Raw genomic sequence first — 23,050 nt, forward strand, 5'->3', positions numbered from 1 at the left:
AGACAGCAGAAACAGGAAGGCAGTTTATTATCTGACTGGTGATACACTTAGAAAGGAAAGGCTGTTTTGACATAGTGGTTGTGTCCACACCTCTGAGCCAAGAGACTTAGGTTCAAGTCCCATCTGCTCCTGAGGTGTGTAATAACATCGTTAAACCAGTTGATTGAAAACATCTCGATTGGGAAAGGAAGAGGTGCAATAAGACCTGGGTGTTCTTGCAAACAGCTGCTGAAAGCAAGTACACAGCTATATGTTTTTAAAGCAAGAGGATTTGAGTACAGGAGCAGAGGTACCTTGCTACAATTGTACAAGGCCTTTGTGATACGATATTTGAAGTATTGTGCGCAGTTTTTGTCTACTCATCTGAAGAAGGATGTTCTGCCTACTGAGGGAGTGCTAAGCAGACTGATTACCAAGGCAGGACTGATATAAGAAGAGACACTATATTATAGTTAAGACTGTATTCATTGGAGTTTAGAAAAATGAGGGAACCTGATAAAAACAATACAGTTCAAACAGGACTAGAGTGGGTAAACACAGAAGGCTAACTACCAAAATATTAAGCAGGAACTGGGGAATGTAAACTGGAGGTGACTGTTTGAGGGTAAACCCATATCTGGCATGTGGGAATCTTTTAAAGACCAGCTCATTAGAGCTCAGGACCATCGTGGTCCTCTGAAAATTAAGGATAAGTATGACAAAATTTAGGAACCTCGGATGACAAGAGAAATTGAGAGCTTAGTCAAAAAAAGAAAGGAGGCATACATAAGATTTAGAAAACAGAGCATGGATAGAACCCTCGAAGAATACAAATAAAGCAGTAAAGAACTTGAACTTGAATTAGGAGACTTAACAGGGCCATGGAGTGTCTTTAGCAGCCAGGATTAAGGAAAATTCTAAGACTTTTTTTTACATATGCATACATCAGGAGTAAGAAAGTACCTAAAGAAAGAGTAGGTCCACTCAAAAACAAAGGAGGGAAGTAATTCATGCAGCAAGGGATAGTCCATGAAGTCCTTAATGAATACTTTGCATTGGTATTCACAAAGGAGCAGGACGTGGGGGATGCTGAGTCTCGAGAGGAGTATGTTGATGTTCTAGGGCATGTTCATGTAGAAGAGAAGGGGTAGAGTGTTTTGAAATGTATGAAGATAGACAAGCCCCCATGACCTGAAGGGATCTAGACAAGAATGATGAGGGAGGCAAGGGAGGAAATTTCTGGAGCCTTGTACAAAATCTTTATGGCCTGTTTATTCACAGAAGAAGTCTGTGGTCCATTGTTTGTAATATATCCATATACATTTAATGATTTGGAGGAGAATATAGGTAGCCTGATTAGTAAGTTTGCAGACAACACAAAGATGGGGGAGCTGCCGATCATGAGGAGGATTGCAAGAGGTTGCAGCAGAACAAAAATAGCCAGGAGACTTGGGTGGAGAAATGGCAGATGAAGTTTAATCCGAGGTGATGCATTTTAGAACATCTAATGCAGGAGGGAAATATTCGGGAAATGGCAGAATCCTTCATAGCATCGACCTAGAGAGAAATCTAGGCGTATGGGTCCACTGTTTCCTGAAAGTGGCAACACAAGTGGATAAGCTGGTTAAGAAGGTTTATGGCATGCTTGTCTTCTTCAGTCAGGACATAGAATATAAACATTAGTGGGTCATATAGAACTTTAGTTGAACCACATTTAGAATAGAATGTACTGTTCTGGTTGCCACACTATCAGAAGAGTATGGAGACTTGGTTTACTTGGTTTACCAGTATGTAATCTGGTTTGGAGAGTATTAGTTACGAGGAGAGATTGGAAAAACTTGGATTGTTATCGCTCTAAGGTTGAAGCATGGAGGGGCAACTTGATAGAAGTGTACAAATTATGAAAAACATGGATAGAAGGATTGTTGGAGTCTTTTTCCCAGGGTAGAAATTTCACTTACTAGGGATCATATGTTTATGGTAAGGTGGGGTAAATTTAAAAGAGATGTTAGAGGCAAGGTTTTTTATACAGTGTGTGCTAAGTGCCTGGAATGTGCTGGTGGGGAGGAGGCTACAGTATCAATGTTTAAGAGGAATCTCAACAGATAAATGAATAGGCAGGGAATAGAGAGATATGGACTCTTGTTGATACGAAAGGTTTTTAGTTTGGAAAGACATCATGCATCAATGTACTCTTGGTGGGCGATAGAGCCTGCTCATTGTAATTGGTTCTTTGTCGGATGTTCCCAGTGACTGAAGAGTATGGAACCAGGGGTCAAAGTTTGCAGATATGGTGTAAGCCATTTAGGATGGAGAAATATTGTCACCCAGAAAGTGGGAAGCATGTGGTATTCTTTGCCACAGAATGCAGTTAAAACCAAAACATTGAATGTTTTCAAATGTAGTTAGTAGTTCTTGGGACTAAAGAAATCAAAGGGCATGAGGAGAATTCGGAAACTGGATATGGAAAAAAAACAGAAGTTTCTGGAAAAGCTCAGCAGGTCTGGCAGCATCTGTTGAGAAAAATCAAAGTTGATGTTTCTGAGGAAGTGTCACTGGACCCAAAATATCAACTCAGATTTTTCTTCACAGAAGCTGCCAGACTTCCTGAGCTTTTCCAGCGACTTCTGTTCTTTTTTCCCAATTTATTCGCAGTGTTTTTGGTTTTTAACGGGATACTGAGTTGGACTATCAACCATTGAATGACAAAGCAGGTTCGGTTGGCCAAATAACCTACCTCCCGCTCATATTTTCTATTTTTCTATGTTTCTGTTAAAGAACTGGGATACCCATAATGCTTCTTCCTGCTCAATCCCTCTCTCCACTTTTGCATCTGCATCTGGGAGTGGACATTAAATGCAATAGCTAATATTAATTGTAATCTTCCTCAACTGAAAGTCTAGTGGTTAGCTACTGCGAGAAGAAACTAAATAAACATAATCAAAGTACAATTGTCTGTATTAAAAATTATTGGCTGTACCATTTCCCCAGTGGTGCTGCTTACCTGATTTTCTTTGCTAAGGTTTCTTATCTAGGCACATAATTCCCTTTCATTCACAAGCTTGCTGATCAAAAGGAAAGTTAGTCCCACAGGAATCAGGTTTGTTGTTCTTCACCATTTTTATTACTGAGGGCAATGGGAAAACTGTCATAGAGTTTGCGGATATAAATAGGTTCCCTGGATAATTTTTAAAAATATTTAGTGCTCCATTGATATAGTTTCACATCATTTGTGCTGCACTTAAAGTTTAATTAGTACTCCAGAGTCACATTAAATCACTTTCAATGAGTACCAGACTGGATAGCAAGCTTCACTGCTACATAAATGCAAGTGCATGTAGTTTTAGATAAAAAAAAGACAAAAGGTTTACTTTAATATACATTTTGCAGGTTTATGCATTTAGTTATATTAATATTCACCTATGTCCTGGAAAAAGTTGGAATCATCAGCCTGTTTCAATTGGAAACAATAAAATTTATGAGGTCCACTTCCCCGTTGTGCAGAGACAGCAGGATAGGATTCAACTAGAATGGGATAAGCGAGTGTCGGTTGCTGACCCTTGAAATATGCAAGGTTAATTTTTTTTAGCTGTCATAAAGTTAGAGGCAGCAGACACAATTATAAGTGACGTCTGCCAGTAGTTTTAATGATTGCATCTGTATCTTCCCAAGCAGGACTCTGTCGACCATCCCTCAAAATCAAAAAGTCAAAATTAGCAATTTTTTTTTCTGTGATAAATTGCTTTTCAGAGCTCTAGATAAGTAGATAAAAACAGTAGTTTCTGAACACAGAATGGCCAGCTTCTGAAAGCAGAACTCTGGCAAATATCAGAAAATCATGAACTCAATTAATACAGGAACCAGCCATTCCTTGATGAATGATTGCAGAAATCATCTAAGTGTTGTGAGTGACAGTGCGTTTATGATCAGATTCTGAGTAATATCTCTTAATCATCTACTGCAGGAATGGAGTAAGTTTCTATTGGGGTGAGTGCTAGCATTTCCATTAGGGAGATGATTGAGTGTGGATTTGTACATGTTCCAGGTATGGTTATGAGGAGCTGATGTTAATTTGAGTACATTTTTAAGAATCAGTTTTAAGAAAAAACAATTGGTTTTACCCCTTTTAGCACTATTTTACTGAAGCCCCTTCTCCTCTCCCTACCTCTTCCTCACCTTTGATGGTCTGCATTGCCCTCAACAGATTTTGCATGTAAATTAATCAGTTGGAAAACACAGGTAATTTACTGATGATGATTAACAGGTAAAATTTGGTGGTGGGAGAAAAAAAAATGTCTGTGTGTAAGAGCAGTTCTGGACATTAAAAAATTAGTTTTCACACCTTCCAACTCCATTTTTATTTAACTCTGTCTCTCTGTGTCTCTCTGCCTCCTTCACCTTTGGTGTTATTACAATGCCATTAATGGGGTCTGTGCAATAAACAATTTGAAATGGGTAATTTGCTAGTTATGGTTAATGAATGAAAAATACCATGGAATGATTTAATGGCAATATTGTATGGTAACATTTCCAAACATAAAGGAAATCAGTTCTTGGAGGGCTCATGTGTCACAGTGCTAGTGTGATTGGATTCCCTACAGTGTGGAAACAGGCCCTTCGGCCCAACAAGTCCACACCGCCCCTTGGAGCATCCCACCCAGACTCATCCCCCCATAACCCACACACCCCTGAACACAATGGGCAATTTAGCATGTCTGATCCGCCTAGCCTGCACATCTTTGGACTGTGGGAGGAAACTGGAGCACCCGAAGGAAACCCACGCAGATACGGGGAGAATGTGCAAACTCTACACAGCCAGTTACCCAAGGCTGGAATCAAACCCGGGTCCCCTGGCGCTGTGGGGCTGCAGTGCTAATCACTCAGCCATCGTGCTTAGATCTGGACCAAGAAGCCCCAATTCAAATCCCATCTACTTCAGATAATATTTGTTGTTTGACTCGAAGGGTACAACTAACACTATAACATTAAGAATTGCTCTTCGAATATGGTGATTTGGTGGTGGTTTTACAAAAACAAAATTAGTCTTCAGCAAGGCAAAGGCCTGGTGATATGATTACTGAACTAGTGATTTGGAGACCCAGGTAATATTCTGGGGACCTAGGTTCAAATCCTACTAATGCAGATAGTGAAATTTAAATTCAGTTATTATCTGTAAATAAAAGTCTATTGATGACTTCAAAGTCATTATTGTAAATCATGTCGTTCACTAAATTCCTTCCAGGAAAATATCCGTGGACCTACATGTGATTCCAGATGCACAGCAATGTGATTGACTTTGAAAAAAACTTTAATAATCAGTTTCCATGGTCTTGTGGCATCGTGGTAGTATCCTTACTTCTGGGCCAGAAGATCCTGGTTCAAGCCCTATCTGCTCCAGAGATCGATCATAGCATCTAAACGGTAGATTGAAGTTTTTTTAATCTGAAAACCTAGTTAATTGAAAATAACTCAAAAAATCAGTTTCTGCACTGGAAAGGGGGCTAATCTGCAGAAGAGAATGGTGGTCTACATTTATGATGTACTTATGGAGTGTGAATAAATGGATGTTGAACACGGATTTGCTTCTGCTTTCTCTGTTGCTAGATCAATATTGCCAGACTAACAGTGGGGAAGCGATCATTTGAAAAATCAAACCTTCATAATACGGTTCTTATCAGATGCTAACTCAAGATCTCAACTCCAAGAAAAACATTACTCTCGTTCAAACTGTGTCTCATCACATTTTTTGAAATAATTAAATGAAGTATTTTAACAGCCTTAGTGGGAAATGTTAATGTACTTTAATTTGATTACTTATTTGTATTTTTAACTATGAATATGTGCATGATATTGGCACTTATTGTTTAATTCGATAAACAGCATCATCTTGCCTTCAGTCCTTTATTCATCTGACGTGAAACATGAACGTGAGATGTTTTTTCACAGATAAAGAATTATTAAAAGCAGCTGCTAAAGTTAAGGGTTGAATTTTCACGAATGAACTTTCACATATGGAGGCTAGTACACAAATGAGGATAAGCATAAAAATTCCTGCTGCCAACTAGCTTGCCAGTTTGCTTGTACCATCTGCCCTGGGCCATTTTCCCAGAAGTTGCATTGAGGTTAGCAGGAATACCCCCTGCAAAATAGCTGGTTAATGGGAATTAAAGGCCTATTGTCAGACACCCGCTGGGATTTTCCAGTTGGCTGGTCTACCTCAATCCCTCCTAACCTCCTGAGGTGTTAGAAACTGGAATTAGAATTAGAATTAAGTTTAATTGTTACGTGTACTCAAATACAGAGATACAGGAGTACAGTTCTCTAGTGCCATATGTACAAAGGCACCTAGGTACAAAATCATAGGTATGAAGTAGAAAATAAAGAAATCAAGCTAAAAATTTAGCATTGCAGTCCTCATTAAGTGCTTAGCTATGGGCCTGGAACTGGGCTGTGCACCCTGACAATGAGACCATCACCCTTACTGCACCACTGCTGCAAAACTGTGTTGCGATTCTTCAATGCCATCTTACTGACGGTACGGCCATCGTGAGACCACGCTGGACCGATCTCCACAATGGAACTGACCACCGAAGCTGCCGTGTGCTCTCCACAGAAGGTGGGGAAGGTTAAAGTTAAAATAAAGCAAAGAAAGAATAAAGAAATAAAAGCAGACGGTGAGTCTGATGAGTCCACGATGAGCTTTGCATCAAGTCAGCGCCAACTCAATTCGTCACCACTTATGCCATCCGAGGACAGAAGGAAAGTAGAAAGGGAAAAGAAAAACAAGAAAAGAGAAAAAGAAAGAAAAGAAATGGATGGAGCGGATGAGCTCTGGCACAGTAGCCTTACTTTGCTGCTAGGCCATGCAGCTGAAGTTGGCCTGCTTGTGGCAGACAGAGGGACAGTATCACAAAACAGGATTTATGTCTCCCTACCTGCTGAGCTACAAGTGCCAGTGATACTCCCTCAGTTGGATGCCCTGGCAGTTTTTTTTTTAATTTAAATGTTTATAATGTTGGAGAAAGAGCATCTTAAGTTAGAGACATTTCCTCCCTTGTTTGAACTGCAGGCTGCTGCTCCTTCTGAGCTAGAATGCCGTAATATGATAGCAAGCTCATCTTCAGGCTCAAAATAGTCAATTCAGGACAGTCAAAAGGTAACTATTTTCCATATAAGGCAGGATTATAATGCACATTTCCCATAGCATCACAATAAGGCCAACTTTTCACAGGTAGTTCAGCTATAATTGGCTGTAACGCGATTGATGCATAGTTGATGTTGTTTAGATTATTCAAACATTCTACTATACACGTATAGCAATTTTATAAGTGATTTCCCTATAACGCGATTTTCTATAGTGCAATTTTCCATCGTGCGAGGTCACACAAGAGCGCAACTATCGTGTTACCAGAGAACTACCTGTTTGTGATAGTGGAAGCCAGAAGCTGTTCTGCAGAAAACCACATTGTTTAAGCCATACAAGCTTACTTTTTCAAATTTTACTATTATGTTATGCAAGCACAATCATCTCTAATTTTTTATTCAAATCTGTGGCTATCCTGATTTAGAGATGTTCCTTCATTGCTAGTGTCCTGGAATTCCTACATTGTCAAAGAACCATAGCAACAAGGACAATAGCAGTTCAAAGTGAAAGGGGAAATGACCTGTCACCATTTTCTTTGGGTGACCAGAATGAATGTCTTTGCCAATAACATCATCATTGCCTGAGGAAATATTTTTAAAATGGTTTATGTGCTAAGCTTTAACCTGTGCTCCAATTTGCTGCAAGTCTAGATTAAACTTCATGTTATCATGATTATTTTAGTCTTGCCCTTATTCATTGAGGTATATATTTTCTAAATTCCGTTCATGATCTTCGGAGTTTTTAAAATGTGTTTCAACTATGTTCATTTTGTAGCTTCTCTTCCAGGCCTTTGTTTATCCTTTTGATCTTGGTTCTAATCTTCTACGTGCAATACTACTTTCTGCTTTGAATTCCGTTTTTTTTTGTCTTAACCAGAACTATTCGTCTTTAGCCTGACTACTTATATGTATGAAGAGAAGTTAGAATATAAAGGCTTTGCTTTCTTTCAGAATCATATAGGATTTAACAGCATGGAAAGAGGCCCTTCTTCATCACGTCCATGTTGGTCATCAAACATCCAACTATTCTACTCCCATTTTTCAGCACTGGGCCCTTATCCTTGTATGCTATGCTCTTTCAAGTGCTCATCTAAGCACATCTTAAATATCCAGAGAGTTGCTGCTTCTACCACCCGCATAGGCACTGAGTTTCAGATACCCATAACCCTTAAGAACTGTGTTCACTTCAATCAGATCTCCCCTGCCCTTTTCATAGCTGAAACTGTCCTGCCTAGACAACATGCTGGTGAATCTCTTCTGACCCTTTCTACAGCAATCTCATCTTTCCTATAGTGTTGTGACAGAATTGCATGCAGTATTATAGCTGTGGCCTACTTAATGTTATATCCAATTCCATCATAACCTCCGTACTCTTGTATTCAATGCCTTGACTATTTAAAGCAAGTATCCCGTATGCCATCTTGACCACTTTTCTACCTGTTCTGCTGCCTTCAAGGATGTATGGACATGCACACAAAGATCCCTCTGATCATCTATACATCCTTGTGTCCACAATTGCCTCCCTCCATATTCCCTTGCCTTGTTAATCCTCTGAAACTACACACCAGGTTGAGTTCTATTTGCTGCTGTTCAACCAAATTACATCATCCCGTATACTATGGCTTTCCTCCTTGCTATTTACGACTGAAGAAATTTTCATGTCATCTTCGAAATTACTGTTAGCAGTAGGCAGCTACCTCCTACGTTCATGTCTAAATCATGAAGGTACACTACAAACAGCAGGTATCCCAGTACTGAATTCTGTACTCCACTGGACATAGGCTTCCAGTCACAAAGAGAGCTCTATCAACAATTTCCTACCACAGATGTCAGCCTATAGTCTACTGGTTGATCCCCACCATCCTTCTTGAATAAAGGTGTCGCATTACCTGTCCTCCCATTCTCTGGTATTCTTCCTGTGGCCAGGCAGGATTCGAAAATAAATATCAGAGCCCATTCATTCTACTCCCCTGCCTCTCTCAGCAGCCTGGGATACATCTCAATTGGACTGTGGGATTTTCTACTTTCAAGTCATCTGAGATCACTGATGTCTTCTCCCTCTCAATGCTAATTTGTTCATTACATAATAGTTCCATTGACTGATTTCAAGGCTTATATTATCCTATCCTATTGTAAATACAAATGCAAAGTATTCATTCAAAAAACTTCAGCTATGTCTTCTAGATCCACACAGTTTGACAGTTTGGTCCCGAATAAACCCTAATCATTTATTGACTATTCTCTTTCCTTTAGTTTACTTATAGTATCGTTTTAGATTTTACTTAATGTTACCTGCCGGTGACTTTAATTCCCCTTCTTTGCTATCCAAATTTATTTAATAAGCAACTTCCTTAACTTCCAAACTCCTGTAGGGCATCCACTGTTTTGAGCCTGCATCTAACATTAACTTTTGTTTTTGCTTATCCAATCTTGTAAATCCTTTGGCATCCTGAGTTCTCTGCAATTATTGGCCCCATCCTCCCTCTTTGCAGGAAATGTTGGCCTTCCACTGTTATCCTTGTGATGTCTCTGTCAAGTCCAATTTGGATTTTCCTGTAGGTAGTTGCATCCAGTTCACTTTAGCCAGATTCTGCCTTTCTCCAATTTAGAACCTTTATTTATGATCCATCTTATGCAAAATTACCTTCAATCTTACTGAATATCGTCACATAATTGAAATACCTTCTCAATGTCACATCATTGCCTTACTTGCAAGACTCCTTGCATTAATATAAATGCCATCTAGCTTTGTCATGCTCCCTTTTGCCTTAATTTGAGTCTATTTGCCCTGCCTCTATACTGATTTTGTTCTTCTTCTATACTCATATGTGCATCACCCCCTACCGTATCTCCACTCCATATTCCATTCCCCAAAAGGGGAAGTGGTGGTGAAGTGGTAATGTTACTGGACCAGCAAATCCAGAACCCCAAACCAATGTCCTGGGGACATAATGTCAAACCCCACCATAGCAGATGGTGAAATTTGCATTGAAAGCAGCAAAGAGCTGTCCTAATGGCAGCACATCAATTGTTGTAAAAACCCATCTGGTTTATTAGTGATAATAAAATGTGAGGCTGGATGAACACAGCAGGCCCAGCAGCATCTCAGGGGCTCCTGAGATGCTGCTGGGCCTGCTGTGTTCATCCAGCCTCACACTTTATTATCTTGGAGTCTCCAGCATCTGCAGTTCCCATTATCACGGTTTACTAGTGCCCTATTTTATCATCCTTATCTCATCTAGCCTACATATGACTCCAAACCCAAGCAAAGTGGTTGACCCCTGTCTACTTTTTGGTAATTATACGGTGATGCCCATGTCCTAGGCTGTCTACATATGGGTATTTAAGTAAAAGAGTACAATATGCACAAAACTCAAACCATGCTTCTCCAGACATTGACAATGTCTGCTTCAGAGCTTTGTTCCTCCTCCTCAGCATCAGATTCACCCTCAGCAACAGGAACATAATTGGTGTCTGCACCCACATTCCCATGAGTGAATAAACAAAAATAATCTGCCAAATTAGTTAGTACCCCAGCAACTGCATGAGCAACCATCCCCGTAAGGATAAAACTGAAAGAACTGTGGACGCTGTAAATCAGGGATAGAAACAGAAATTGCTGGAAAAGTTCAGCAGGTCTGGCAGCATCTGTGAAGGAAACATTTTGAGTTAACATTTCGGGTCCGGTGACCGTTCCTCAGAACTAATTTTGTCCCTGTAAGGATGTTGGTCCTGTTCAAGTCGGTTGAAACCTGTCAGACTTGTACAACTCCCACCTTCCCCAGAAGCAAACCATTCAGGAACCTAAAGCCCTTTCTCTTGCTCCAACTTGTCAGCCATACACTTATCTGTTCTGCCTGCCTACACTCTCTAACATGTAGCACTGAGAATAATCTAGAGATTACAGTCTTTGATGTCCCACTTTTTAATCTGCCATCTAACTCCCTAAGTTCTTGTTACAGGACCTCATCCCTCTTTATGCCTGTGTCAATGGTCCCAATGTGCGCCACGATCTCTGACTGTTTCTCCCATCAGAATGCGCTGTTGTTGTTCAGTGTCATCCTTGACTATGGTCCCAGGAGGAAACACACAACCTTGGAGTTACCTCTTCAGCCACACAAATGGTCGTCTGTACACTTCAGTATTGAATCTCCTACCACTATTGTTCTCCTTCTCTTTATGCTCCCACCTTGTGTAGCTGGACGATGGCTGCACTCTTCGTAGAAAATGTCACTCTCTAACTTGTGAATCACTGTTTTCATTAAGTTGGTGATATTTTTATGTATACATTTTTTCTCATTTTTTAACCGCACATGTTATTTCCTTTCAGTCATCATCTCAGGCCAATACTCAGGTTGTGGTGCAGGGTGTGAAAGTGGTACATTCATAATGCCACCATACAACTAGACTTTAGATGTTAATGGAAAAGAAAGCCCAGTTGCTGATTCATTGTGAAAACATTTTGTACTATTGCTGTGGATCAGTTTCATCCACTACAAATTTCACTCAAATTGTTGCTAGGGAAACTGTTCTTGAAATTTCCCTTTGCTTCAATCCCCTACTAACTGATATTTAAAAATATAAGATTTATTATGTAACTATTTCATTCAATAGTGATCAAGGATTCTAATTTACTTAAATATGTGCACATAAACAAAGAAATGCAGATCATAACAGTGTTGAGATTCCCATAACAAAAATTTAGTTGATCTGTTTACAATAAATCAGTAACCTTGATAATATGCCTTTCCTGCCTGATCTGGCTTGGGTGTGAACACAAAGTCACAGGTGCAGTCTATTAAAAGCCTCTTATCTGGTGACTCAGTCGTAAAGAAAATCACAATTGCCATCTGTATGGAACAATTAGAGATGGACAATATGTGAATCCTTCCCTGAATTATTCACAGCCTGACAATAAAGTGTTTCAACCTGTATTCTCTTGGTGTCAGCATTGGTTTAACTTGAATTCTTGATCTACCTTTCATATAAAGGTAAAAACTTTAAAAGGAGGTCTCCTTGTATAAATATTTCTAGATGTTTATACCACCAGAGCCACTCAGCTACTGACATCACAGCCTTCGCTCAAATTCATGGACAAAAGAGTTGAATTCCAGAGGTGAGGTGAGACTGACTGCCGTTGACATCAAGACTGCATTTGATCAAGTGCGGCATCAATGAGCACTAGCAAAACTGGAGTCAAAGGAAATTAAGGAAAACTCTCAGAGATAGTGGGAACTGCAGATGCTGGAGAATCTGAGATAACATGGTGGAGAGTTGGATGAACACAGCAGGCCAAGCAGCATCAGAGGAGCAGGAAGGCTGACTTTTCATGCCTAGATCTGAAGTAATTGAGTAATACCTAGCGCAATGGATAGTTGTGATTGTTGGAGCTCAATCATCCCCGCAGTATGAGATAACTCTTTGAGATTGTGGAGTAGTGTCCTATGCTAAAAAATTCTCAATCACTTCATCAGTGACCTTTCCACCATTATAAAACATTGTTTGGTTGCCTCTATATGTATCATAATGCTTCAGTGATTCTGTGAAATTTCAGGGGTGGAGTTATTTAATGCTGATTGTGCAATTTTTGGCACTATTTGTGACTTTCACGATTTGGAGTAGTCTCTGTACTAGTGCAAGACGGCCTGGATAAATTTTAGACTTGCACTCCTAAGTGGCAAGTAATAATTGCACCACACAAGTGAGAAGTAAAACTCATCTACAACTGGAAAAAGAAACATCAGCTCCTGACCTTCATTGCATTGTCATCGGTAAATCCCCATGATCAGAATCTGGAAATTACCACTAATCATGAGTTGAGCTGGAAAAGGCATATAAATTCTGTGGCTTCAAAAGCAGGTTTGACCCTGAGAATTCTATACTAAATAACTCACTTCCTGACTTCAAAGCCTGTCCACCATCTACAAGGAAGACATCAGGTATGTGATGGAATACTCTCCACTTTCCTGGATTACTGTAGTTCTAACAGTATACAAAAAACAACTTGACATCATCCAGGACAGTGCAGGCTGCTTGATTGGCACCCTATGTAAGATCTTCAAGACTCACTTCCTCTATCACAGACGCGCACTGTCAGTGATGTGTTTCTATAAAACGCACTGCTGGAATTCACTGAGGTTCTTTCGACAGCACATTCCAAGCTTGATTTTTTTTGAATAAAGGAAGCAACAAGAAAGGAAGTACCTCCATTGATGCTGATAAGATCAGTTGCAATTCTGGTCAATGAATGCGCATGTATTTCAAGAGTCAATAATAGCAATTTCTGGTGACTGGGCATGTCAGCTCAGCAAGCCTTCTATTTACTCATGGTTATTTCCATGTTTTGATTCATCCTTAGCTAGTATAGTGTTTCTCTCACCAGTCTCCTGGTTCTATTTAACTTCATACCCTCTTATTGCAATTGCTGAATGATGTCAGGTCTAAAGGATTCTGGAATAAGGACTGGCTTGTCTTTAACAAGAACTTTCTTGGGATATTCCAAGCCAATCATTGTAAAGCCAAAATGGTCTTGGAATCTCTGGAATGTCTTGGAAGAGCCCTGACCACTAGCTAATTGCAGTCTTCCATAATTAGTCGTAGTGTAATAGAGATATAGAAAATGAAAACAGACCCTTTGATCCATTTCATCCATGCTGACCAGATATCCTAAATTAGTCTATTCCCATTTGCTAGCATTTGGCCCATATTCTTCTAAACCCTTCCTATTCTTGCATCCATCCAGATGCCTTTTCAATGTATTAATTGTACCAGCCTTCACCACTTCTCTGGCAGCTCGTTTCATACATACACTACCTTCTGTGTGAAACACTTACCCCTCAGGCCCTTCTAAAATCTTTCCCCTCTCACTTTAAATCTATGCCCTTTAGTTTTGGAGTCCCCTACCTTGGGGAAAAGTGCTTTGCTATTCACCCTATCCATGCCTCTCATGATTTTATAAACTTCTGTAAGGTCACCTGACAGCCTCTAATGCTCGAGGGAAAATTGCCCCAGACTATTCAGTCTCTCCGTACAGCTCAAACCCTCAAATCCTGGCAACATCCTTGTAAATCTTTTCTGATCCTTTCAAGTTTCACAATATCATTCCAATAGTTGGGAGACCAGAATTGAATGCAGTATTCCAAAAGCGGTCTAACCAATGTCCTGTACAGCTGCAACATGACTTCCCAATTCCTGTACTCAGTGCACTGACCAATAAAGGCAAATGTATCAAATGCTTTTTTCACTATCCTGTCTACCTGTGACTTTACTTTCAAGGAACTATGAACCTGCACTCTGAGGTCTTTTTGTTCAGCAACACTCGTAGGACCTTACCATTGAATCCATATGTGCTGCCTTGATTTGCCTTTCCAAAATGCAGCATCTCACATTCAACTAAATTAAACTCCATCTGCCACACGTCGGGCCATTGGCCCATCTGATCAAGGTCCCATTGTACTCTGAGACAACTATTTTGGATTTCCATGACACTACCTGTTTTGGTATCATCTGTAAACTTACTAACCATACCTTCTATATTCACGTCCAAACCATTAGTATAATTGATGAAAAAAAAAGCAGTGGACCCAGCACTGATGCTTGCAGCACACCATTGGTCACAGGCCTCCAGTCCGAAAAACGATCCTCTACCCCTACCATCTGTCTCCTACCTTCGAGCCAGTTATGTATCCAAATGGATAGTTCTCCCTGTATTCCATGTGATCTAACTTTATTAACCAGTCTACCATGCTAAACGCCTTAGTGAAGTCCATATAGATCAAGTCCACCACTCTGCCCTCATCAATCCTCTTCGTTACTTTGTCAAAAAACTCAAGCAACTTAGTTAGATATGATTTCCCACGCACAAAGTCTTGTTCACTCTGGATGTAAGTTTGCTTGCTGAGCTGGAAGGTTAGTTTTCAGACATTTCGTCACCATTCTAGGTAACATCATCAGTGAGCCTCTGGTGAAGCGCTGGTGTTATGTCCCGCTTTCTATTTAACTGTTTAGGTTTCCTTGAGTTGGTGATGTCATTTCCTGTATTGATGTCATTGCCTGCATCGGTGATGTCATTTCCTGTTCTTTTTCTCAGAGGATGGTAGATGGGCTCCAAATCAATGTGTTTGTTGATGGAGTTCCGGTTGGAATGCCATGCTTCTAGGAATTCTCGTGCATGTCTCTGTTTGGCTTGTCCTAGGATGGATGTGTTGTCCCAATCAAAGTGGTGTCCTTCCTTATCTGTATGTGAGGATACTAGTGATAGTGGGTCATGTCGTTTTGTGGCTAGTTGATGTTCATGTATCCTGGTGGCTAGTTTTCTGCCTGCTTGTCCAATGCAGTGTTTGTCACAGTTCTTGCAAGGTATTTTGTAAATGACGTTTATTTTGCATGTTGTCTGTATTGGGTTTTTTAAGTTCATTAGCTGCTGTTTTAGTGTGTTGGTGGGTTTGTGGGCTGCCATGATGCCAAGAGGTCTGAGTAGTCTGGCAGTCATTTCCGAAATGTCTTTGATGTAGGGGAGAGTGGTTATGGTTTCTAGGCCCATTTTGTCTGTTTGTTTGGGTTTGTTGCTAAGAAATCGGCGGACTGTGTTCATTGGGTACCCGTTCTTTTTGAATCCGCTGTATAGGTGATTTTCTTCTGCTTTTCATAGTTCCTCTGTCCTGCAGTGTGTGGTGGCTCGTTGAAGTAATGTTCTAATGCAGCTTCGTTTGTGGGCGTTGGGATGGTTGCTTTTCCTGTAAAAACAACACATACGGACCAAATACTGAACTACAGAAGCAACCATCCCAACACCCACAAACGAAGCTGCATTAGAACATTATTTCAATGAGCCACCACACACTGCAGCACAGGTCGCCGGGATTTATCCAGCACCTCGTCCTCTGTCATAAGGACACTTTTCAGCTACAGCTATTATTTAGCTATGTATAATATTACATAACTATATAATATAGCTATTTATTTTCCAAGGTTTGTAGCTTCTATATCCTTCTCCACAATAAACACTGATGGAAAATACTCATTTAGTATCTCACCCATCTCCTGTGGCTCCACACATAGTTGGCCCTGTTGATCTTTAAGTAAACCTATTCTCTGTGTAGATAATGTTTTGTCCTTAATGTATTTGTTGAATCCCTTTGGATTCCCCTTAACCCTATTTGCCAAAGATATCCGTGTCCCCTCCTGATTACCCTCTTGAATGTACTCCTACTGCCATTATACTCTTCCAGAGATTCACTTGATCCTTGCTGTCTATACCTGACCATATGCTTCCTTTTTCTTGACCAGAACCTCAATTTCTCTAGTCATCCAGCTTTCCCTACACCCACCAGTCTTATCCTTCACCTTAACATATTGTCTCTGACTCTCATTATCTCACTTTTGAAGGTTTCCAATTTTTCATTCATTCCTTTACTTGCAAATATCTACACCCAATAAACTATTGAAAGTTCCTGCCAAATACCATCAAAGTTGGCCTTCTTCCAATTAAGAATTTTAACTTTTAGATCTGGTCTATCCTTTTACATCACTATTTTAAAACTAATAGAATTATGATTACTTGCCCAAATGTGCTCCCTCACTGATACCTCAGTCACTTGCCCTGCCTTATTACACCAGACAAAGTCAAGTTTTGCTCCTTCTCTAGTTGGCATATCTACACACTGAATCAGAAAACGTTCTTGTACACAGTTAACAAATTCCTCTCCATCCAAACCCTTAACACTATGGCAGTCCCAGCCTGTGGTTGGAAAGTTAAATACCCTACCGTAACCACCCTATTATTCTTACAGATAGCTGTGATCTCCTTCCAAATTTCTTTCTCAATTTCTTACTGACTATTGGGTGATCTAAAGCACAATCCCAATAAGGTGATCATCCCTTTCTTATTTCTCAGTTCCACCCAAATGACTTCCCAGGATGCACGCTCTGAAATATCCTCCTTTACTACAACCGCACTGTTATCCCAAATCAGAAACACCACTCCCCCCCCCACTCTTTCCCCCCCTTCCTATCCTTCCTATAGCATCTATACCGTGGAACGTTAAGCTGCCAGTCTTGTCCGTTCCTGAGCCACATCTCTGTAATAGCTATGATATCCCAGTCCCATGTTCCCAATCAGCACCTGAGTTTATCTGCCTTACCTTTCAGGCTTCTTGCATTGAAATACATGCAGTTTAGTTGATTTGTCCTACCTCATTCTCAACTTTGTTTCTGCCTGCCATGGCTGTTTGATTTGCTTCTTTTCCCAATTGCACTAGTCTCAGATTGATGTCTTTCTTCACTATCTCTCTGGATCCCACCACCCCGCCCTTACAAACCCACCCGAACAGCTCTAGTAAATAATAGCCCCCTTCCAATTCAGGTGCAACCCTTCTTTCCTGGACAAGTCACTTCTACTCCTGAAGAGATTCCAAGGATCCAAAAATGAGAATCTTTCTCCCCTGCACCAGCTTCTCGCCCATGCATTCATTTGCTCTCTCATCCTATTTCTACCCTCACTAGGAGTTAGCACTGGGAGTTATTCCAGATTGTCATGAACCTTAAAAACCTACCTTTTAACCTCCTTACCAATTTCTTGTATTCTGTCTTCAGAATCTCATTCTGTTTTTTTTCCTATGTCATTGGTTCCAATGTGTACAACTACCTCCTTCCCCTTTAAGAATATTTTGTCCCTTGTCCGAAACATCCTTGATGCTGGCACTCGAGAGATGACTGGCCATTGTGATGTTTCGTAGTTGGCCACAGAAGTAAGTATATGTGCCCCTGACTAGACTCCCCTATCATAATCGATCACTTGGAACCTGACGTACTCCTCGTTATGGTAGAGCCAGTCTCGGTACAGAAACCTGGTTGTTGGTGCTTATTTCCACTGAGAGTCCATTGCCTCTAACATTTTACAAAACAGCATACTTGTTTGAGATGGGAACAGCCACAGGAGACTCCTGCACTACTTGCCTCCCTCTTCTACCTTTCCTAGAGGTAACTCATCTACCTGATTGTATCTGCACTTTTTCTACCTTCCTGAAACTGCCATCCATCACACCCCTTGGCTCCTATAAATTCCTCATTACCTCGAACCGCTGTTCCAATTGATCCATGCAATCCAGTAGGATTTGCAGCCAAACATACTTCCTATAGACATAATCATCAGTAACATTGAAATTCTCCCTAGTATCACACATCCAACAGAAATAGCACATCATTCTATCAAAGGCCATCTTTGAACCTTAGCAATGTACATACGCATAAAATAGAATAGCCTGAGTGCTGTCAAAAACACTGGTCTAGGATAACTTGGTACCTAGGTTTATTATTTTTAAAAAGTTTAAGGAAGAGACAGATCTCAATAAAACATATAAACAAAACTATTGTAGATTTACAAAATAAAAGTAAGGTTAGTTTTTAAAAAATAATCTTCATTGTTCCCCTTCTGTGAGCAGTTCTCCAGAGCTTTCTTCAAGGTCAGCTGTGAATTTCACTGTTTGTTTATTTTTCTTAGACCCAACTTCACTGCCCAGAGATACTTGAGACTAAACAGTACAGGCAGTCAGCTGTACAGGTTCACTCCTCCTTTTATCACCTCCCACATCGTACCTGCTCTTCTATCCTCCAGTTTTAAAAGTGCCTTTGTTTTGATTTTTTTCTACGAAACAATTCAATAGTTCATAAAATAGTAACTAATTCTCCAAGAATTTAAGGAAACCAGCTCCAACATTGAAAAAAACCTCAAGAAAGATCAGCTCTTACTGCCTCGGTTTTCTGCTTGGATAGGAGACTATTAAACAATCCCTGTTGAAATTAGAACAAAGATCAGTACAGCATAGGAATTGGCCCCTTGGCCCATGATGTTTGCCAAATATGAAGCCACATATAAATGATTTGGATGTGAGTGTAGGAGGTATGGTTACTAAGTTTGCACATGACACCAAAACTGGAGATATAGTGGACGGCGAAGAATGTTACCCCAGAGTACAGCAGAACCTTGATCAGATGTACCAAAGAGTGGCAGCTGGAGTTGAAGTTAGATAACTGTGAAGTGTTGCATTTTGATGAGGCAAATCAGAGCAGGACTTATGTACCTAATTGTAAGGTTCTGGGGAGTGTTACTGAACAAAGAGATCTTAGAGTGCAGATTCATTGTTCCTTGAAAGTGGAGTCACAGGTAGACAGAGCAGTGAAGGAAGCACTTTATTGCCTTTATTGGTCAGTGCATTGAATATAGGACCTGGGAGGTCACATTGCAGCTGTACAGGATGTTGGTTAGGCCACTGTTGAAATACTGCATTCAATTCTGGTCTCCTTGCTGTAGGAAGGATGTTATGAAACTTGAGTGAGTTCAGAAGAGATTTACAAGGATATTGCCAGGGTTGGAGGGTTTGAGCTGTAGGGAGAGGCTGAATAGGCTAGGGCTATTTTCCCTGGAGTGTCACAGGCTGAGGGGTGACATTAGGGATGTTTATAAAATCATGAAGAGCAAGGATAGGGTGAATCGTCAAGGTCTTTCCCCCAAAATAGGTGAATACAAAACTAGAGGACATAGGTTTAAGGTGAGAGGGGAAAGATTTTAAAGGGCCCTAAGGGAGAAGTGTTTCACACAGAGGATGGTGTGCATATGGAACGAGCTTCCAGAGGAAGTAGTGGAGGCTGGTACAGTTACTGCATTGAAAAGGCATCTGGCTGGGTACATGAATAGCAAGAGTTTGGAAGGACATGGGCCAAATGCTGGCAGATAGGACTTGATTAATTTAGGATATATGGTCAGCACGTACTGGTTGGATCGAAGGGTCTGTTTCTGAGTGTTCATTTCTATGACTTAATCAATTGAATTAATCCCTTCTGCCTGCTGTTAGTCCATATACATCTAAAAGATCCTTAAATGCCCATATTGTATCTGTCACCACCACCATCCCAGCAGCACATTCCAGACTCCCACCACTCTCTGTGTAAAAAACCTGCCCATCACATCTCTTTTGAGCTTTACCCCTCTCACCTTAAGTTCATGCTCCCTAGTTTTAGACATTTCAACTCAGAAAAACGATTCTGACTATCAACCCTATCTATGCATTTCATAAGTTTATAGACTTCTTCCAAGTGCCCCCTTAGCCTCTGCTGCTCCAGAGAAAACAACCCTAGTTTTCCTCTCCTCCTTATCCAGACAGCATTCTGGTAAACCTGTTCCGAACCTTCTCCAATGCCTCCATATTCTTCCTGTAACATGGTAACCAGAATTGAATGCAATACTCTAAGTGCATCCTAACCCACAAAGTTTTAGAAAGCTGCAACATGACATCCAGACGCATATACTCAGCACCCTGACCATACACCTTCTTTACCGCCCTATCCATTTGCATGGCCACTTTCAGGGAGCTATGGACTTGAACTTCAAGATCCCTCCTTACATCAATGCTGTTCAGGGTCCTACTATTAACTATGTACTTTTCTTTAACATTTGATCTCCCAAATGCAGAAACTCACACTTGCCTAGATTAAACTCCATCTTACATTGCTTCGCCCATATCTGCAATGGATCTATATCTCACTGTATCTTTTGACGATTTTCTACAGTATCCACAACTCCACTGATCTTTTGCTATCTGCAAACTTACTAACCCACTCACCTACATTTTCATCCAAGCCATTTATTTCTATCGCGAACAGGAGAGGTCCCAGTTTAGATCCCTGTGGAGCACCACTAGTCACGGACCTCCAGCTAGAAAAACACCCTTCCACCACTATTTGTGGACTCCCACAGCTACCTAGAATACACCTCCTCCCACCCACCCTCCTGCAAAAACTCCATCCCCTATTCCCAATTCCTCCGCCTCCGCCGCATCTGCTCCCACGATAAGACATTCCACTCCCGCACATCCCAGATGTCCAAGTTCTTTAAGGACCGCAACTTCCCCCCCACGGTGATTGAGAACGCCCTTGACCGCGTCTCCCGCATTTCCCGCGACACATCCCTCACACCCCGCCCCCGCCACAACCGCCCCAAGAGGATCCCCCTCGTTCTCACACACCACCCTACCAACCTCCGGATACAACGCATTATCCTCCGACACTTCCGCCATTTACAATCCGACCCCACCACCCAAGACATTTTTCCATCCCCACCCCTGTCTGCTTTCCGGAGAGACCACTCTCTCCGTGACTCCCTTGTTCGCTCCACACTGCCCTCCAACCCCACCACACCCGGCACCTTCCCCTGCAACCGCAGGAAATGCTACACTTGTCCCCACACCTCCTCCCTCACCCCCATCCCAGGCCCCAAGATGACATTCCACATTAAGCAGAGGTTCACCTGCACATCTGCCAATGTGGTATACTGCATCCACTGTACCCGGTGCGGCTTTCTCTACATTGGGGAAACCAAGCGGAGGCTTGGGGACCGCTTTGCAGAACACCTCCGCTCAGTTCGCAACAAACAACTGCACCTCCCAGTCGCAAACCATTTCCACTCCCCCTCCCATTCTCTTGATGACATGTCCATCATGGGCCTCCTGCACTGCCACAATGATGCCACCCGAAGGTTGCAGGAACAGCAACTCATATTCCGCCTGGGAACCCTGCAGCCATATGGTATCAATGTGGACTTCACCAGTTTCAAAATCTCCCCTTCCCCCACTGCATCCCTAAACCAGCCCAGTTCATCCCCTCCCCCCACTGCACCACACAACCAGCCCAGCTCTTCCCCCCCACCCACTGCATCCCAAAACCAGTCCAACCTGTCTCTGCCTCCCTAACCGGTTCTTCCTCTCACCCATCCCTTCCTCCCACCCCCAGCCGCACCCCCAGCTACCTACTAACCTCATCCCACCTCCTTGACCTGTCCGTCTTCCCTGGACTGACCTATCCCCTCCCTACCTCCCCACCTACACCCTCTCCACCTATCTTCTTTGCTCTCCATCTTCGGTCGCCTCCCCCTCTCTCCCTATTTATTCCAGTTCCCTCCCCCCATCCCCCTCTCTGATGAAGGGTCTAGGCCCGAAACGTCAGCTTTTGTGCTCCTGAGATGCTGCTTGGCCTGCTGTGTTCATCCAGCCTCACATTTTATTATCTTGGAATCTCCAGCATCTGCAGTTCCCATTATCTCTCTCTCTCTCTTCCACCACTATTCTTTGCTTTCTCTGGGCAAGCCAATTCTGAATCCATGTGGCCAAGACACAGTGAATCGCAAGCATCTTAATCTTCTGTATGAGGCTACCATGAAAAACCTTGTTGAAAGTCTTACTAAAATTCTCACTTCCCTCTCACACCAACCATCAGATCCTGGAGACTTATCCACCTGAATGCTCTTCAAGAGTCTCAACACCACTTCTTTCTTGATCTCAAAACGCCCTAGCATATTAGTATGCTGCACACAAATCTCACTATCCTCCATGTCCTTATCCTGGGTGAATACCGATGCAAAGTACTCATTTAGGGTCTCACTGACACCTTCTGCCTCCAATCACAAATTTCTTTCTTTATACTTGCGTGGTCTTACACTCTCCTTAGTTATCCTCTTTTTCTTATTGTATCAGTAGAATACCTTGAGATTCTGTTTAATTCTACTTGCCAAGGTAATTTTATGCCCCTCCTTGCTCTCCTAATTTCCAGCTTGAGTTTTTTCCTGCTTTCTTTATATTCTTCCTGGGCCCTATCCAATTGTTGCTTCCTAAACCTTACATGTCTTATTTTTTCCTTTTAGCTAAATTCACAACTGCCTTCATTATCCAAAGGTCCCTTACTTTGCCATCCTTGTCCTTTTGTTACTGCAACATGCCGGTCCTGAACTCTCATCAATATGTCTTTGAACAACTCCTACATGTCAAATGTGGACTTACCCAATGACAGCTGCTCCCAATTAACTCTTCCTAACTCCTGCCTAATACTGTTGTAATTTCCATTCCCCAATTTAGTACCTTCCTGCAAGGTTGCTGACTTA

At 41.5% G+C, this 23,050-nt stretch overlaps 1 protein-coding gene across 6 annotated transcripts in view; it reads left to right on the forward strand.

Annotated features, from left to right (window-relative positions):
* nkain2 (sodium/potassium transporting ATPase interacting 2) overlaps positions 1-23,050 on the forward strand; it is a 519,086-nt gene that overhangs the window by 230,365 nt on the left and 265,671 nt on the right. The window lies entirely within an intron of this gene.

Source organism: Stegostoma tigrinum, chromosome 4, assembly GCF_030684315.1.
Source record: "Stegostoma tigrinum isolate sSteTig4 chromosome 4, sSteTig4.hap1, whole genome shotgun sequence".
NCBI lineage: Eukaryota > Metazoa > Chordata > Chondrichthyes > Orectolobiformes > Stegostomatidae > Stegostoma > Stegostoma tigrinum.